This window comes from Solanum stenotomum, chromosome 3 (genome assembly GCF_019186545.1).
Source record: "Solanum stenotomum isolate F172 chromosome 3, ASM1918654v1, whole genome shotgun sequence".
Lineage (NCBI taxonomy): Eukaryota > Viridiplantae > Streptophyta > Magnoliopsida > Solanales > Solanaceae > Solanum > Solanum stenotomum.
In genome coordinates this window covers 6225693-6245737 of record NC_064284.1, presented here as the reverse complement: position 1 = coordinate 6245737, position 20045 = coordinate 6225693, and the positions used below count along the sequence as shown (strand labels likewise).

Here is a 20045-nt window from a genome sequence, read left to right as displayed (position 1 = left end):
TCTTAGTTAATTTAATTTTACTATTTATTATTAAATTAATTAAATGTTTGATTTAGTGTAGGGGTAAAATAGTAATCTAACTTTTCTCTTTTGAAGCTTCCACTTATAATAATATATGATTTTTAAAACGCCAAATCTATACAAAAAAAATTGTATATGATCTTGTTTCATATTTTAAAAAAGTTTTTTAGTATCTCAAATACAATAGTTATTTTTTTCCCATTTGGGCTGGGTCCAGAGGGGTAAAAAATGGGTGAGATAATTTTTGAAATTCACATGACATTTTGAAATTAAAAAATCACTATTATATATTTTTTTAATTAAATAAATATAAATTTATTAATGAAAATGATAATTATGCACCATATATTGGACAGCAGAGGGATATATGCATCAATTTGATTAATAAGAGGTATATTTTGCTCAAAATCGCAAAGTTGAGCAATATATTTGCCCATTTTCCCTTAATTCAATAAAATAATTTGGATTTCACTCATTTGCATGTAAAATTTATCATAAAGGCCTCCTTTTTCTACAAATATAAAAAATAAACGAAAATGGTCTAAAATGCCTTTATTGGTACATAATTAGTCAAAAATGTCATTTTCAAATAAATATATCATTTATTTTCTTTTTGAACACATTAATTTCCGAATGATTTTTTTTATTGGCAAATGTTTATTCTACTTCAATTCGAAAAAATAATATTAAAAATATTTCTTATTTTATTATAAATATCAAAATAAATTTATGGTTGATTTACTATATATAAGACATATATTATCGGTTTAAAGGGTACATTTTTTAATAGTTAAAGTAATTTTAAAATAAAGAAAACAATAATAGAGTACTTTAAAAGTAATAACTTTTAACAGGAATAAGATTTGTTTAAAAAGAAAAGAAATAATATATCTATGCGAAAAGAAATATTTTTGACTCAAGTAGTAACAATAGGAACATTTCCAAAACAAACAATCAATGGCAAGAAAATTTTCTGACCAAAGTATTGAGTGGAAGAACATTTTTGAACTAAACTATAAATTGAGGGCATTTTTAATCATTTCACGTAATTTAAGGCATTATTGACCTTTTTTCAAGAAATACAACATAGCCAATTTGATAATTGTTGTAACTCAATGAATCACCTCTCATATCTCTCTCAGGTATAGAGCAGTAACAAGTGCATATTATCGAGGTGCAGTTGGCGCGATGCTAGTCTATGACTTAACAAAACGCCAATCATTCGATCATATGGCTAGATGTCTGGAGGAACTAAGAGGTCAGGCGGACAAGAACATAGTTATAATGTAGCACCAAATAATAGTAGCAATTAAAGCTGCACCAAGTAATTTGTCTAAATTATTATCGATATCCCTTTAATAAAATGAAGGAATAATTTACACTTAGAGATTAAATAATCATTCAATCTTTAGTGGGCGGGCATTATGGTCTTTATATATTGATTTAACTCAATGGTCTCATAATAAAATAATTTACTTTTTAGTATAAAGAAAAAGATTTAAAAGTGGAACTAATTTAGTCTTTAAAAGGGTAGAAATGCCTAATATTTTTTTATGAATATTTTTTCTTTCAACTTTTGACTTAACATTTTCAGATTTTTAATATTTAGTGTAGCATATAGAATGATTACTATTTAATATTTAATTAAGTAAATGTTTTATAATATTTTAATTTAACATATAGATAAAATGATAATCTAATTTTATACTCTACAATTTAAATTTTTTTTTACCTTTAATCAAAAACAATCTTGGTAGGTAAAAAAGGGACAAATACAATAAAAACTTAAAGAAAACTTACCGCACAATGTAATATAGCACAAAAAGATTGAAGAGAGGACACCATATCGGAAAGAAAAATTAGGCATTAGGATTAATTGTATCATAGCCAAAAAGAACATACACAATGAAATTCATTTTTATACAATGACAAACAATCAAATAAATATAAAAAACATTATGAACAACATATCCCAAAATTGTAGTCCACCTTACTTTTTTTCTATTAATATACCAATATATTATCTAAATATAACAATCAAATCATTAAATATAGAAGGAAGAATTATATAAATAACAAAACAAAAACGGAAAGTAACACACTACCAAAAAAACCCTTTAATTGTTGGAGTTTTATTACGGAGGTTAATATAACCCCCGTAAATTGCATATAATTACGGAGGTTTAAGTAACCCCTGCCATTTCTAAGCAATTTGTGAAGGTTAGTAACTGTGGTAACCCTCAAATTAAAATTCAATTTATAATATTAAGGCAGATGCATTTTCTCCTCTTCTCTCCAATTTCCCTAATTAACATTTTAGTGTTCCTGGATAGCGATTGTCAATAGGAATCACCAGCCTAGAAGTCCGATACATCGACAACTCCATCGGCGATGGCATCAATATGTATTGAGCTTGCTGGACCAATAATTTCGTTGCCGATGAAAGTAAGTATACCTACCTGAAGGTCACTTAGAACACCTCTCTAATTACCCGTCCATAGTTGTCCTCTTCTTAGTGTCAATTTTGTTGAAAATTTGGTACAGATTGATTAAAATATTTGCTTGTGTAGGTTTGTCGGTAGCAAATTTCGAATATTTGTTCATTTACCTGGCGATTTCCATGTATTTGATTACAACTGGATGCGATTTCTGATGAGTTCTATGCACATGTATCACTAATTCCTGACAATCAGGTATTCTAGAGGCTTAAATTTAGTATTAAATTTACTGTAGAAGATTCATGGCATATTAGTTACTATTGTTGTGAAGTGAAATAATAATATAGGTGACCTTTGTTTTGTCGATTTTGTCCACTTTTCTTGGAGAGGTTTTATGACCCTGTTGTTGGTCACATTTTACTTGATGGCTGCGTTTTGAAGTCATACAATTTGAGATGGTTGAGGAACCATTTAGGACTTGTTCAGCAGGAACCAATTATCTTCTCAAACATCACATATATGCAAGGGGCAATGCTATATAGTATTAGAACACTAACATCATGATGTCAAGAATCTACATTGGTTAGAATTCTCCCGTTCTAAATGGAATATCGATCTTGTTGGAATTTTTTGGCATTCTTAACCTGTGCTTTTGTATTCGTGACAGAGGAATTGCTTCGTAGGTCTTATAAACTGATAATCATTTTTTGACTTCTTCAAGGGAGCACTTGCTCTGGACATTGGAAGATTATATGGAATGGGAGTTTTCTCTTATGTGGTAGTTTAATCGATTGCTTTATTAAAATATCCAACTATAGTTATGTGTTCAAACTTCTTGGTTCTGACATTTACCTTGACAACAATAAATCGTATTTATAGCTGAAATTGCACCTAAAGATTTACGAGGAGCCTTGACAACCATAAAATTGTCCCCTGCATAGCTTACCCCGACTCCAATCCTCCCTCATTCCAGTTTATCTAATACTTGTTCTCAAACGCCAGGTCTATATATATATATCGGTTCCTTTTCAGTAGAAATGCGTGGGTAGTAATGTCGGAGGTACTATCACTATCCTTTCTGCATGCATCCATACTTCTCTTCTCCTATCGCTTCCCAGTTTCTCTCAATTTTAGGATTTCGCCCTTAATTAGATATAGAAAGTTTAGAAGATGAGCCACCACACTCACTACAAAAAAATGCATACTTATATACTTGTTTTAACATATATATAAATTAATTGTAAGAATAAAATACTTAAATGAGAAAAATTTAATAAATTTTATCTTGATTTTGTAAATTGACAATTTAAGTATTTATTTATAGTGAGATGGATAACTACTATGTGACGAGTGAAGTATATATTTGTGGAGTTTTTTTTTTCAATTATTCGAGGTAACTATCATGATCGTTCACTTATATGTGCTTATGTAAATTGTGTTACTTTGAAGAAGAACTGATCAGTCCATTGAAATATATATGAGCTACTTCATGCTTCTTAATTAGTGTTTCCTTGTTCTAATTTATATGACATTCTTTATGGAATAACATAAAAGAATGGTAATTAAAATGATAGTAGAATAGTTAAGATTTTCTTTGTATATATGATACTTTTTAAATAGCGGGAAGATCTTAATTATAGAATGAACATAGTCATTCACTATTTTGATTTAGACAAAAGTCTTTTATTTATTACTCCATATATATTAATTAATGCATTTCATATATACGCATTAATATTAAACATCCATTAGGACATTTTTCACCAAAACCAGCTTCCCATCCACATCGTTGTTCTGATGAATTATTAATACCTTCAAATACTTCTCCAAGACCAAATCATGTTTCATCGACTGAGACCACCTTAAGGAGGAACAATTGCAAAGCCAGTAGAGCTCATTCTCATCATTTTCTTATAGAAAAAATGTAGATGAAGGGATAGGTTGTAAAAAGCGGTCTCATGCTCAACTATTTATACCAAAATTATGAGCGAACACTCGCTATCTTTTCGATAGAAAGGACAATATCATTAGCCATCGCTACAAATAATTGTTGGAGGACTAAACTATACTATTTGAGCACAACAAAAAATATTTTAGAATAAAAACAATTAATAAGAAATAGTATACCTTTGTGAAAAATACATAGCGTAAAGAAATTGGCAGCCCATAAGACAAATGTTATGACACCATTACATTGATTGTATTCCATATTTATTACTTTTGTATAATTTATTGTCACATATTGTACCTCTATGTTTGGCTTTAAAAGGGAGAGTGGATATTTCATATAAGCATTTTTCTCAGTAAATAATCTTTTGCAATGATATATTGAAATTATGTAGAATATATTTGAGAGAAGCAATAATAATTTAGAGCTACTATCTCTCATCTACCAACTAGGTATATTAATATTAAACAATTTTCTCGCTAAACCTAGGACCATACCAAAAAACAAATCATAAATCATTCAAATAGATATTATATAATCATCAAAAGAGGAATCAGGGTAATTTGTGATGTTTAATTTATTAATTGTGATGTTCCAATCCTTAAATAAAATAAAAATTAGATTCTTTTTTGCGGTTTTATGAAAATGAAAAACTAGGGTGCTTAATATAAAAAAAAAATACTAGTAAGATAAGATGCAAATTACCACTCAACCAATAGTGCGGTTAAATCAAAGTTGTGTAACACTTTACCCCTGTCAAATCGTACTTATGGATTACACTGAATAGTTATCGTCGTACACCAAATGTGTAATAAAAAAGGTATATATAATATTGAAAACAAAAAAAAAACATATATTATAAGATGAAACCTTAAAAAAATCTATGAAATTATAATTTTGTCTATCAATAAAGAAAAGTGAGGAAGAGAAAAGATAACCATTTGATAATCTTTCTAATCCATATTATTTCTCTCCTAAGATTTTTCATACCCTTGAAGAAATAAATTCGATAAGCTTAATAATAGGAAATTAACAATTCAATTTTTTTTATAAAAAAAATAACTAGAGTAGTAAATATTTATAACAGTTTACTTTTTGATTTCTTCTTCTTTCTCTTTTTGTTGTTTGTTTATTTCAAAGCAATCAGATACTCCTTTCTTTCTTTAGTGTTTGATTGAAAATATCATGTTTGATTGAAAATAACAAAAAGAATTGTTTTTTTGCAAAACTTATTTTCAACTAAACATTAAGAGGGGGAATCTTTTAATTTTTGCAAATTATTGTAGTACTTGTCGTTTTAGCTAGATGTTTGATTAAAAAATCAGTTTTAATTTTTTAAAACTCTTCTTCACATTTTTTATACAAAGGATAATCGTAAGCACATCTTTGACATCCCAGCAATATTACATTGAGAGAAAAGCACCCGCACAACTTGTTAATAGATCATATATTACTAAATCCATAAATAGTTTTCGTTATTAATTAATATTACGTTAATAAATTTCATTAATATTACGTTAATAAATTTCATTAGGCCTTAAGTTTGATTTATGTAGAACATTTTAGATAAGTAACAATTGAGGCTTTATCGAAAATAATTTTTATAACTTCACAAGTTAGGTGTAAGTAAGACTGCGAAAACACACCTATACACGATGGTGTTGTTATTGCTAGAAGTAACAATAGTTTAAATGGAAACAACTATCTCTCATCTACCAACTGCATTAATATAAAGTTTTCCATTTCTAAATTTAGGATCACTACGAAAAATATATCATGAACTTCTAATATATCTCCAGACGTGTGATTACATATATATGGTATTTTAATATTGTTGTTGTTGTAACATTCTAACTTCTAAGATGTTATTTGATTTTTACAAAGTAAGATGTGAGAATTAAGCGTAGAGAGGAAGAGAAAACATAACCATATAATAATCCTTCTAATTCATATTATTTGTCTTTTAAAATTTTTTATACCTTTGAAGAAAATAATTTAATAAGCTTAATCATAGGACCTAAAACAATATTTTCAACTATTAACAAGGTTACCACTTACGTTCGATTACGGCTAATTAAAAAGGAGAAAACGTAACTAACGACGTGACAAGAAACATTATCCATAACGTGCTAAAAAGGATCATCAGGAGATATTTGATTGATATAATGCATGGACTTGTCTCTCATTTTAAGGTTATTATATCTACGGCCCACAATAATGTGTATTACCACCAGTATAAGGATAAGGAAAAGAATGGTAGCGAGGATTACAAAATGGAAAATCGAACTCTTATTAATAAAGTGCTTGTTCAGAAAATTGACTAATCCAATTGTGTTTTTTCTTAAAATTTGTGAGATCTTAATTTTATAAGTAAGATATATTACTGTTTTTTATATTATAACAAGTAAAGAAATTAGATAATTGTATAACTTTTAAATTGGTAATGTATATATTAAACTCATTTATTAAAGGTACTAGTAGTAGCTTTTTATAAATTAAAGAAATCCACCTTCAGGTGGCAGGGGATTCGGTATGAACCCCTGCCTATATATATATATATATATATATATATATATATTATCAAGCAAAAATAAAAGCACATGACCTTTGTTTAAAAAAAATGTGAAGAGGAGTTAAAATAAAATTAATTGAAACTGGTTTTTACTCAAACATCTAACTAGAACACAAGTTTTCCTTTCTGAAAAAAAAAAAAATTAAAGATCCCTTTCTTCTTGTTTGGTTGAAAATAGTTTTTTGCAAAAACTAATAATAATATTTTTTTGTCTTATTTTCAATCAAACACTAAGGAAGAAAACCCGCATTTGATTGCTATGAAAAAAAAAATAATCAAAAAGAGAAGAAAGAAAATAAAAAAGTTAATGTCGAGTATCTACGAGTGAGGGTGGCAACTGGCAACCTTATTCTTTGTTTAAAATGTTGTGTTTTGGTTCTAGTTTTTAACAAATTGAATTGTTAAAAAGATATGGATACTCAAGTGATTAAGTTTATTAAATTTATTTACTTTTGCAGTTGAGAGGCAAGAAAATCCAGTCATTTTAAAGAAATAAAAGGTAATTGTGAATCATTTATGTAACCGTAGGGTATATATAAGTCACTTTTATAATGAGGATATATTATCTTCGAAAGGAGAAAGTTGAGAGGCATATCAAATCATTTTCATTGTATAAATAATATATAACTGTGTATATATATGATGTATAACTATGTATTAAAAATTTATATATAACCATATACGTTGTTTAGACAATAATTATAAATTATAAGCTGATTTCTTTTTCCAATCTTGATCAACTCAATTCTCATTTAAACCATCCCAAATATCATTTGTATTTCTTTTGAATCTTAGAACATTTGTTTACACAAATAGTAGTTAGTACACGTGATTTGACTAAAATAAAGTGTATCTTATGAGGTTGAAAGAAAAAAGAAAAAAGAAGTGAATTTTCTGAAGAAGATGGGATCCGGAAAAAAAATGATGAAATAGAAGAAATCTCTCGTACTTCAGACATGAGAATTGGAAGGCATATTTTGTAATTTTTTTTTTTTTAGCTGGTGTGTTGATGATCCATAAGTCCAATTCACTCCTTTTTTTTTCTTTTGAAAGCCGCCTATAGTTATGTTCTTACATTTCTTTATTATTCCATACTAAATTCCTTTGTTCACCAATCAACTAAAGAATCACTTAGTTGTAGCAACACCGACGACTGAAAAAGTAGCATCGATAAACATTCAAAAGAAGAGGTCTAGGTCTGGTCTCGAAAAGGGATCGAATAGAATGTAGCTCATGTAAGGCTCAAATAGAATTAATTTAAAGAACCTCTTTCTATTGATATTGACTCAAGAAGTAGGGGGTGAATGACCAATTTTTGTAACAAATAATAATTGAATTATTCTAGATAAAAAAGTTTAACCTAATGTTTTATCTGAATTTCCCTTTCAATTATACAATTAGAAAAGAAGTAAAAGCCATTTATTTGTTCTTTTCCATCAAAGTTAAAGCAAGATCAAAAATCCTAAATGAGGGGTTACTTATCCCTCACAGCTCTCCCAAAAAGAAAACTCTCTCCTTACTATATCAACAGAAGAAAAAAAACTCTTTTTTTTTTTGCTGAGATATGTATGAGCTACCTCATGCTTCTTAATTAGAATTTTCTCTAGTCTGTATTAAGTAAATTGTTCGATTTTTTTTCAGAATTCAAAATAAATGGATTTTTCAAAGTTTAAAAGAATTGTTTTGACTCTTTTTCATATTTACCTTTTGTTAGATCTTAACTACTTTATATTTTTTAGGAGAATAGTTTTAAAATAATAATTAAAAAAATAATGGAAAGTAGCCTTTAATTTTTGTCCATAAATATTTTTTAGGTGTATCATACCCAACAATTCACTTAATATGGACTAGAAGGAGTAAGAGATAGTAATTTCTAGTGGAAACAAACAGGCCCTTAGACCATCTCCAACCCATCTCTATTTTACTCTCCATTCTCTATATTTGGAGAGTAAAATAGAGAATGGGTTCTCCAACCCATCTCTATTTCACTCTCTATTCTTCAATTATAGAGAGGGGCGAAATGGTCTGGTGGACCCTTATACTTGTATCAGTTTGTATTCTGAACCCTTCTACTTACGCATTTGTCATCTGGACCCTTAAACTCAATAAAACACAATTTAACAAATCCTTCTGACCATTGACCAAGCTTATGTGTCTTTAAGATGGCTGAGTTGGCAAAAGTGTGTGACTTCACACACCTTAAGGCGAGTGCATAACTTTTTTCGGTTAAAAAAATATTAAAATTATAAAAGAAATATTTTTTAAAAAAATAATTAATTAAAAAGTAAGTCTTCTTCCCGCACAGGCCAGTGGCCACTACCACCTCCTTTTTGGCCATTTTCACGCGTGACCAAACTTTTTTTTTCCTTCTCCACAATTTACTGGGATGATAATAATAACAAAATTAGTGATGGATAGTGGGATGGATCGTTTCGTTCAATCAGCATATAAGCCTATTTTTGCTACCATCTCCATTGCTACCTTTGCTTACTACTTAGAAAGGTACACCTTTATTTTTTTTGTTTTTGAAATTACTTATGGAGAAATAGAAATTCAAAGTTGATTGTTTAGCATATTTTGGCGACTGATTCACCGCGGAGGGAGAAAGCGGACCAGCGCTCGCCGGAGACCACTGAATCGCAGTGGCGTGAGAGAGAGAAATGACGCTGGTGGTGCACGCCGGCACTGTTTCGCAGTAGATCAGTTTGAGAGAGAGGCGACACTAGCTAGTGGAGAGGAGAACGAAGTGGGTGAGGGTACGGTCATGGCAGTGAAGAGGTTTTTGGCCAGATCTAGTAGTGGCGGTGGCTTAGGTTGTTGTTTTTGTGGAGGTTGGAGGAGGAAAGAAAAATAGTGATGGTGTGCGGCGGAGATGGATATGGGTGAGGGAGAAAGTATATGTGATTTCGCCAACAAAAATGGCGACGACACGGCAATGGCTTTCTCCGATTGATTTTGGTCATGAATCAGTGAAAATAGGAAGAATTGGATGTATGGAAATTCACTTTAAATATTGCCAAAAATAAATTAAAATGTTATTATTTTACATTTTATTAAATAATTTTGGTTAATAATTTTAAAAAATAGTTATGAAATAATTATGATATAGCATTAATATATCTGACGTGGATATGATATGGCATTAATATATCTGACGTGGATTTGACATGTCAATTATATAAAGGAGAGCATGGTTGGAGGGTCTTAAAAGTCTCATTTTAATTGAGTTTAAGGGTCCAGATGACAAGAGGGTAAGTAGAAGGATTCATAATACAAACTGATACAAGTACAAGGGTTCACCAGACCATTTCGCCATAGAGAGGTGAATAGTAGTTCTCCAAATTTGGAGAACTACTATTCACCTCTCTATTTTACTTTTTAATTAATATAATATTATTTCTATTATATTATTAATTGAATCTTTATCATTTGTAATTATTTTCTAATGTAATATAACATTTAAAAATATATTATTAATAAGTTACTATTTCCGCAAATTAATAATTTTCTATTTTATTTTTAAAAAGAAATGGTCACTTTAAATATGTAATTCAAAATTTTTTAATATTATATAAGATTATGTCATTTTAAAAATGTAATTTAGATTATAGTTATTTTCATTATGAAGTATGCACAAAATTTACATGATAATTCAAACAATTGACTTTTATGTTATAGTGATAAATTATTAAACTACACTTTTTAAAGAGCATGAAAATATTTGATGCAATAGTTCAAAATGGAATAGGGGAAGTAAATTAGTACACGAAATATATAATTGAATACAAGATGAAATTATTAATTTAAACAATTTTTAGCTACACATAAAAAATAAGGACAAAAAATGCTCATTTTGAACTCCGTAATACATTAATAGAACATCTATGAGAGTAACGTAATAATCTTGAAAGTTGAGTATTGATGTAAAATTTAAAATAAATTTTATGATAATACAATATTTATGATGCAATTATATTTCATCAATGATTTCACTTTTATTTGAATTGTTCCGTAATATGTATTATATATAATATTTATTGCAATTTATGTTATTTAGAAATTTAGAATAAATATAATTTTAAATTAAATGAAAAATTTGAAAAAAAAATTAAAATTTTGTAGTACATAAAGATTATAGAGTGATTATTTGCAAAAAGAAGAAATGATTTATATTATGAAATAAGAAAATAAGAATGAAATAGAAATATAATATAATATTAAGGAGAGAGAAAAAAAATTGGGTTAAAGTTGGTTCTCTAGAAAAATAGAGAACTCTTGGAGAATAAAATAGAGGATAGGATTGGAGATGCCCTTAATTCTCCAAATAAAGTATCCTTGCTTATCCACGTATTAGAATTTGATAGATTAAAATTAAGGTTCTTACGATCGAACTCATTGCCTTTAAAAAATTATAGGTTCATTTTATTTNTTGGTTATCTAGAAAAATAGAGAACTCTTGGAGAATAAAATAAAGGATAGGATTGGAGATGCCCTTAATTCTCCAAATAAAGTATCCTTGCTTATCCATGTATTAGAATTTGATAGATTAAAATTAAGGTTCTTACGATCGAACTCATTGCCTTTAAAAAATTATAGGTTCATTTTATTTTTTTAATTATTCTAAAAATTTTACTTGCATAAATCAAATACTACTATACAACAAGAAAATCAGTAAAGTTTTGTCACATAGAAATTTATCCTTCTTATCTTACTCCTCTACCAAAATGTGTGTGGATATGTTAAATAAAAAAGTATAAAGTAGTCACACACCTACCAAAATTTATCCTTCTTGGCTCAACTCCAGTACCTCCATTACATCTTTAATATTTGGGAAAATACATAAAAAAAAACTCTTAAACTTGACAGGAAAACTTACTTTAGCACTTTAACTTTACGGGTAATTATTTGCTCCTCTAATCTCATTTGAAATGAATTTAATATCACCTTAAGATTATAATATCAGTCTCACGGTGGCAAGTGCATCTCACACGCGCCATGTCATCGACACATCAGCACCACAACACTGCCACGCCAGTGCCACCTTGAAACTTATTTAAATTTTGATTTTTTTGTTTTTCTTTTATTTCTTTTTATTTATTAACAATTTTAGAAAGAAAAAAAATAGGAAAAAATGAGGATTAATCTTACATTAAAAAAAAAATTCAAGTTCATCACTATTAATATAAACACTGCCTTAAATAGTGATTTTGAAGCACCAATTTTCAACACCAACAATCTTCTCTTTTCAATTTTCAAAATTAGTGATATCAATTTAGATTCATATCTTGAAAAAAAGAAGACCCTTTTCTTAAAATCGAAAATTAATATGAGTGAAAGATCAGAAGTAAAGAAAAAAAATGGTGGGGGTTCAATGATGAAGGAGAAAAAGACAAGAAAGATGATGGTTGAAAAATGGGAGGTTTGGAGTAGGAGAAAGAGGGTGGGGGTGTGGGGTTCGAAGAAGGAGAAATGGGGTGGGGAGTTTTGAAGAAAGCCAAAGAGAGGGGGAGGGGGGTGTTTCGAGTAAGAAGAATGGGGTGGTGCAAGGGTGGTTGAAGGCGGCAGGGGGTGGTGGGCTGTGGGGAAGAAGAAAGTGTGGGGTTGCTAGCAGCTAAGGGTGGGGTGTGAGGAAGATGAAGAATGAAAAATGATGGCTGAAAAGAAAAAAAAGGGATCCACTTATCTTTTTCCTTTTAAATTTTTTGCCAAACGCACTTGTATTTTTTGCACTTGCCATGTCAATGATTTGGGTGCATTTAAATTCACTTGATATGAGATTAGGGAGTAAAGAATTACCCGTAAAGTTAAAATACTAAAGTAAGTTCTCCTACCAAGTTCAAGGGAATTTTTATGTATTTTCTCTTAATATTTTGATACGTATAATCTAATGGATCAGATTTATTTGGTTAACTAAATGAGTTTTAACATTTTCTCATTTTTTTTCTGTGCTTAAATCCTTTCCTTCTCTACCATAGTTTTTTTTTTTCAAATTCTTTTCGCAGCAAATCAGCAATATTAAAGGTGTACGTAATGGAGGAATTGGACGGATCCCCTAGCCAAATATATATAGGAGTGCGGTTAAAGCTAGTTAAGAATGGTAATATATTAATCATAACATAAAGAGTAATAAAATAATTAAGATTTTCCTTGTAGGTAGGAACATGATACTTTTTTCAAGTGCATATGTATAGATAGATGAAAATGGTGGATGATGTTATAGAATGAAGATATATAATAATTTAGAGAAAAGTCGTTTATTTATTAGTCCATTAATAATGCATTTCATATGCATGCATTACAATTACACATGACTAGTTTGAAAAGAGGAGATCCTCTATAGGTAGCATTTCATTTGTTGAAGAAGCTTTGAATGCCTCTCATACGATTGACGTTGGTTTGATCTAGGCACTGACTTTGACAGAAGTCACGTCCACAATACCTTTCTGTAACTCCGCACCATCCCCATATACTACAACATTCATCATCAGGACATTCTTTAACACCAGCTTCACATTGTCTCTCTTCCTGCCTTAGTACTCCTTCAACGCTAACCCGGGTTTCCGCATCATCGGCTGAAACCTTAAGGAGGAACAAACCCACCAAAACTAAAAGGCAAATTGCACTTCCTCTCATTTTCATCATTTTTATGACCTGAGCTCTCAACCTACCTGCTCACCTATATATATAGGCTAATATAGCTACGCAAAAATAAGTTACTATCGGTAACTACGTTAAGTAGAATATTTTTGTATTAATTTTCCTTTGTTATTACATCTTCCTTTCCTTTCAATACACAGGTTTTAAAAATAACATATATAATCTTTTTAAACCAACATTAACTTTAAGTCCTACGTCAACAAAACATAAGAGATATGTTGGGTATATAAGTAAGCATGTCTTACCAACTAGGGACGTGTTTTAAAATCGTGCGGGGCTAAGTCTAAAACGGACAATATCACTAGCAGGCTGGACTCTTACCGATAAGATCCATGTCTTAAGAGATACTTAATTTGATTTTATTCAATATGCCGTGACAATTCTTTAATTTTGTTTGAAAAATTCTATAAATAGGGATGTAATTAATTGGTTAACTGCAATGACTATTTCTAAACATAAATCAAAATTTTTCTATATATGCTAGAAAAAGGCTTTTTAGCCAAGATTAAATTAAGGACAAGTATATAATGTTGGTCTAAAGTTGGATATTTGTTCACGGACAAGTTCAAGGAAAACTCAGCCATTAATTATTATCTCCTTGGTTTTATATTACTAATTGGTTCATACTATTTTTTTTCATCTAATTGGTTCATACTAACATAATACACTGTTTTTTTATATATATAAAAAAAGTTAATTAGAGGTGTATTTTATTAAATTAATCTTATTATTTATATTTTGAAAATCTAAATTTGACTATTACTAGTATTTTATGTAGTTATTTATTAGCAAAAATGATAGATTAATTTGTTAAAATGTATAAGTAAATAAACTAGCTATTTTTAATATAAAGACCAAGTAAAAAGGTGATTGAGCTGTAGCAAGAGTATCCAATAAGAAAAAAAAAAGGGAGTATCCAATAAAAAAGACCGGGGATTGAATCCCACCTGATCCTTTCTCAGTCTACCGAGTTTTTGGTGGATCCGGAGTGAATGCAGTATCCCCAAAAAAGGATGTAGGGGGTGTTCCCCACCCTTATTTGGTCTCTTTCTCAATCGAGTCCGTTACATATGATTTATTTAGTGTTATTTACATTTTTTATCTATAATTTATAAATTATTAAACAAAAATAAATTTACTCGATACACACTCGAAAAATAACAACCACGGCTGTTTCCTACGAACAAAAATCAATATTCTCATTTATTTCAAGCATAGTTCAAACCCTCAAACATCCAAAATAAATTTACCGAAATAAAAAGAAGTTTAAAAAGAGAGTTCAATTATTAGCATGTGGAATAGTACAATCATTTTCTGAATGTACCCTACGTCCCTACCTAATAAAAGTCACTTTTTTTTTATTTATTTTTTTGGCATACCAACAAACCAATATGGACAACTTAAATCTTAATGAAAGCAACTTGTCAATTATCTCAGCTAGAAAAGTGGAAATAGTCCTTTTATATTCAATATCGTGACAAGAAACATTATCCATAACGTGCTAAAAGCCTAAAAGGACCATCTGGTGATATTATATGGAAAAACTACATAAATAAAATACCTTATTACTCTATATATATTATTTATTATTTATACTTTCTGTTCTTTTAATTAGAAAACAATTTCAATTTTTTAAACAATACTCCAAACTGCTCGACATTTTAAAATAAAAGCCAACCTTAAAAGCACATTTTCAATTTAACTTTTACCAAAAAAAAAATCAATAATATTCTCACTTTCTTCTAGCATAACTCTAACTCAAGGAATATCAAAAGCACATCATTGCAATTTGCACGCCCTTAAATTTACCGAAGAAAAATGAAGTATAAAAAGAGAAATTCAATTACTCCATTAGCATGTGGAATAGTACGATCATTTCTGAATATGTACCCTACCTAATAAAAGTCATGTGATTTTTTGGCATCCCCACAATATATTAATGATGAAAAATAATTAAGCCATTATAGTACAGTAGACATCGATATTTTGTGGGAATCTAAAAGATGAATCTGATTTTAGATAGAATTTTTGGACACTACTCTATTCTAAACTCCTAATTCATCACTATAATTAAGGGTAATATTTAGAGAAATGCAACATTAAGATCCCTTGAATCACAGAGATAATTCAAAAAGAATAATTACAAGAAAAACAAATTTGTGCCTATATTATTTTATCAATAAAAGTATTTTTTTCATATTTATTTTCTATCACTTTATAATTAGCTATAAACTCTTTAATAAACGAAAAAAGATCAAAAATATCCTTAACTAATGAAAAATGATTTGCAAATATCTTTCATTTACCTTTGATCTAAAAATACCCCGAATCTACATGTTGGCTAAGAATACCCTAGTCTTAGGGGTGTACAGTCAAACCGTAAAGTCAAATCGAACCAACGAACCAAATCAAACCAAAAAAAAAATCGATTTGTGGTTTGGTTTGGTTGGTTTGGCAGTTGAAAAAAAACCAACCACTCTTGATTTGGTTTGGTATTAAAAGAAAAAAAGTCAAATCGAACCCAAATCAAACCGACATAATATATATATATATATATTTATTTTATTTATAGATAAAAAATATTATTTATAATCTACTTTGTTAATATATTTTTAGTTAGTTTGTAGTTTTCAATGTTTATATATTTTATTTCAAATTTGGGCTTGAAAAATTTTGTGTGTGTGTATATATATATATATATATATATATAAATTTTTTTATTTATAGATAAAAATATTATTTATAATTTACTTTGTTAATATATTTTTAGTTAGTTTGTAGTTTTCAATGTTTATATATTTTATTTCAAATTTGGGCTTGTAAGATTTGTAAATATNATTTTATTTATAGATAAAAAATATTATTTATAATCTACTTTGTTAATATATTTTTAGTTAGTTTGTAGTTTTCAATGTCTATATATTTTATTTCAAATTTGGGCTTGGAAATTTTTTTGTGTGTATATATATATATATATATATAAATTTTTTTATTTATAGATAAAAATATTATTTATAATTTACTTTGTTAATATATTTTTAGTTAGTTTGTAGTTTTCAATGTTTATATATTTTATTTCAAATTTGGGCTTGTAAGATTTGTAAATATTTTATTTTGTATTTGGATCCGAAGTTACAATTATATTGTTATAGTTTTTCAAATTCAAAGTTAACAATTTACTTTGTAAATATTTTGTTTTGTATTCAGTTTGCGTGTAGCCTTTAATCTTATTAATTTAACATAATGAGCGTTGATATTTCAAAAAAAATATTTTGTACTCATGTGAATTTTACTGTATTTTCAAAAAATTTCTATTCATTTAACATTTTTTAAGTTTAGCTTATCACACATGTAAATGAAAATATATTTTATCTCTTTTTCAAACACCGTATAATTATCGAAAACCGAAAAAAATCGAAAGAACCGACTAAAGTCGAAATCAAAAAAACTGACTTTATATGGTTTGATTTGGTTTTTAAATTTAATAAATCGATATAATTAATTTAGATTTTTTGTAATGAAAAATCAAACCAAACCCACCTATGTATACCCATATACGATCTAACTAGAAAGACATGTTAAAAGATTCCTCCCTTAAATGTTTGGTTGAAAATAGCTTTTGCAAAAACAAATAATAATATTTCTTTTCTTATTTTCAATCAAACACTAACGAAGCAAAAACGCATTTGATTGCTTTGAAAAAACAAAAAATCAAAAAGAGATGAAAGAAAATAAAAAAGTCAATGTCGAGTATCTACGAGTGGGTGGCAACTGGCAACCTTATTACTTATTTGTATGTTGTGTTTTGGTTCTACTCCCTCCGTCCCATTTTATGTGGCACTATTCAGATTTTGAGATTCAAATAAGTGTATCTTTGATCGTAAATTTTTTATAAATCTTTTAAACATTTTGAATTATCAATTATTGTGACTTATAGTACTTTTTACATAGTTTACAAATATATAAATTTTATTTAAATTTTTTTTTAAGATTTCATTCGCAAATTTCCGGTCAAATTTAAATTATTTGACTCTCGAAAAATGAAAAGTGCCACATAAATTGAAACAGAGGGAATAGTTTTTAACAATTTGAATGGTTAAGAAGGGAAAATTACGCGAGTTGTCAAAACATTACTAAGTTATTAGTTAATGAGGATATAGTTTAATGTATTTACTGTCAGTAATTATAGTTTCAGCTTTTTTGCTATTAATAATGGGACTCACCACCTTTTTGTATATCGAACCAACAAAGTCTTTCATCGGCTTTTGTATATGATTTTATACAAAATCAAATTTATTTTTTATATCCTCATTATTTTCCTCCTAAAATTACTCTTCCACCTCTTTGAAATTCGAATTCCACCTTCTCCCTCCAATAGTGTTTTCCCTTTTCATAGTCAACCACCAAAATTGTCAGTGAATCTTTTCTTTCTTTTTTTCATTTAATTGTATATGTATTATGCTAGTTAGTTTTTTGATATCTTTCTAAAAATTCCCTCATACTTATTAGATTATCAGTTTTTAAAAAATAAAATAGATGATTCGGCTCCATCTAAGAGGATTACAAGAGGTACGTCATTGCATGTCAAAGTTGTTGACAATCCATCTTCATTTTCAATCGGTTTAACTCAAGATTTTGGAGTCATTGCAGGGTCTATAGAAAAATCTAAACAAGTTTTAGATGAAAATTCTATTGATGAATCGAGATCCAAGAAAAAAATGACTCAATTGCACTTTAGAAAGTCATCAATAATGTCAAGCCAAGTGATATTAAAATTATTGAAGGAGGAAGTAAGAGAAAAGCCAAAGACAGTGATTCCGAGGAGATTGAGTCTGCTTTCATCACATCTCGAAAAATTTGAAGAACATTAGGCTTTTGCTTAAAACATAATTTTTGGTAGATATTTTTATATTTTGTTAATTATTTACAAATTTACATCAAGTGTATGTATATTTTTTGCTTAAATCACATTTCTATATAGATATTTTTATATTATATATTTCTTGCTTAAAAACCATTTGTATATATATAGATATTTGTATATTGTATATTTCCTGCTTAAATCACATTTATATTAGATATTTGTATATTTTATTAGTTATATACAAGATTTACTTGAAGTCTATGTATAGTTTATGCCTAAATAACAACTGTATATTGGTATTTATATATTTTATTGGTTATATACAAATTGCTTGAAGTTTTTGTATATAGTGATTTGTTTATTAAGTTATATACAACGGGACTACAAATACAAATATAATTTATTTATACAAATATTTTAACTTTTGTATAAAAACATGTAATTGTATATAGCAATTAATCGAAATATTTTTTATCTTCATTTTTTTTATAGGGAGTTAAATTCATGTGCAAACAAACACCAACCAACAAATGTCCCCCCACATGCAATGTTATAGAACTCTTTCTATCGCTATAGAACTCTCTTTTTTGGAAAAATATTTTATTTTGAACGTTTAGCTTGAATCATAGGATTATGTAAATTTACTATTATCGTAATTAGCGCTCATGTTTCCATTTATTTATAAAATAAATAATTTATTTATGAAATAAAATATTGTATACATTCAGAGACGGCTTAACGTAATTTGAGGCCTAAAGCGAAATTTTAATTGAGGCCTAAAATATTTAAACTTCAAAAATAGTTCTTTATTTTTTATTTTTATCTTTTTAAGTGCAAATTATTACTTGATATCTTTTCTTAAAATGATTTTATCGAATATCATTTTTAATTATTAATTTTAGGTAATATTTTATCAATTTAACATTGAAAAACATTCTTTTAGTGAGGCGATCATTATATAAATTGTTAACATAATTCTATAAGTAATAAGTTGACAAACTTTACATAAAGATAAGGATTAAAACCATAAAATCTGATATAAGAAATTGATAACTTGGTATAACCCTACTTTAATATGTTTATGTAATACTTGAAAATTTAAGAAGAAACAAATAAAAGAAAAATTGTAAGTCATTTTGTTTAATATTTTTCGACTATTAATTTATAATTTTGACAGTGTATTACTCTAGCTTATCAAAAAATTTAAAAAACAAAAGCAAAAGAATTTTAAAAAGATAAATAATATGAGTGTTAGCGAAGAGAATGTAAACATTCAAAATAATGTTTCTTAATTTCTTTCTATTTGAATGGCGTTAAAAATAATAAAATAGTATATTTGTTTAAAATTATACTTTTTAAGCATAAATAATATTTTTTTATTAAAAAAGTTAACACATAATTTTTTCTTCATGAAAATTTGAGGCCCCCCAAAATTGGGGCCTAAGGCATATGCCTTAAATTTATTAAGCAAGAGCTGGCCCTGTATACATTTTAAACAAAAAAAAAATATTTTATACAAAATTAAAGCTCCCCATCAAACTTAAC

The 20045-nt window shown here is 27.9% G+C and overlaps 1 long non-coding RNA gene across 1 annotated transcript; it reads left to right on the top strand.

The window, feature by feature from the left end:
• Positions 1–2366: 2366 nt before the first annotated feature.
• Positions 2367–3322, top strand: LOC125860430 (uncharacterized). Its single transcript, XR_007445852.1, has 3 exons — positions 2367–2466; positions 2592–2714; positions 3181–3322. It is a non-coding gene; the product is annotated as an uncharacterized LOC125860430 (long non-coding RNA).
• The last annotated feature ends 16723 nt before the right edge of the window (positions 3323–20045 follow it).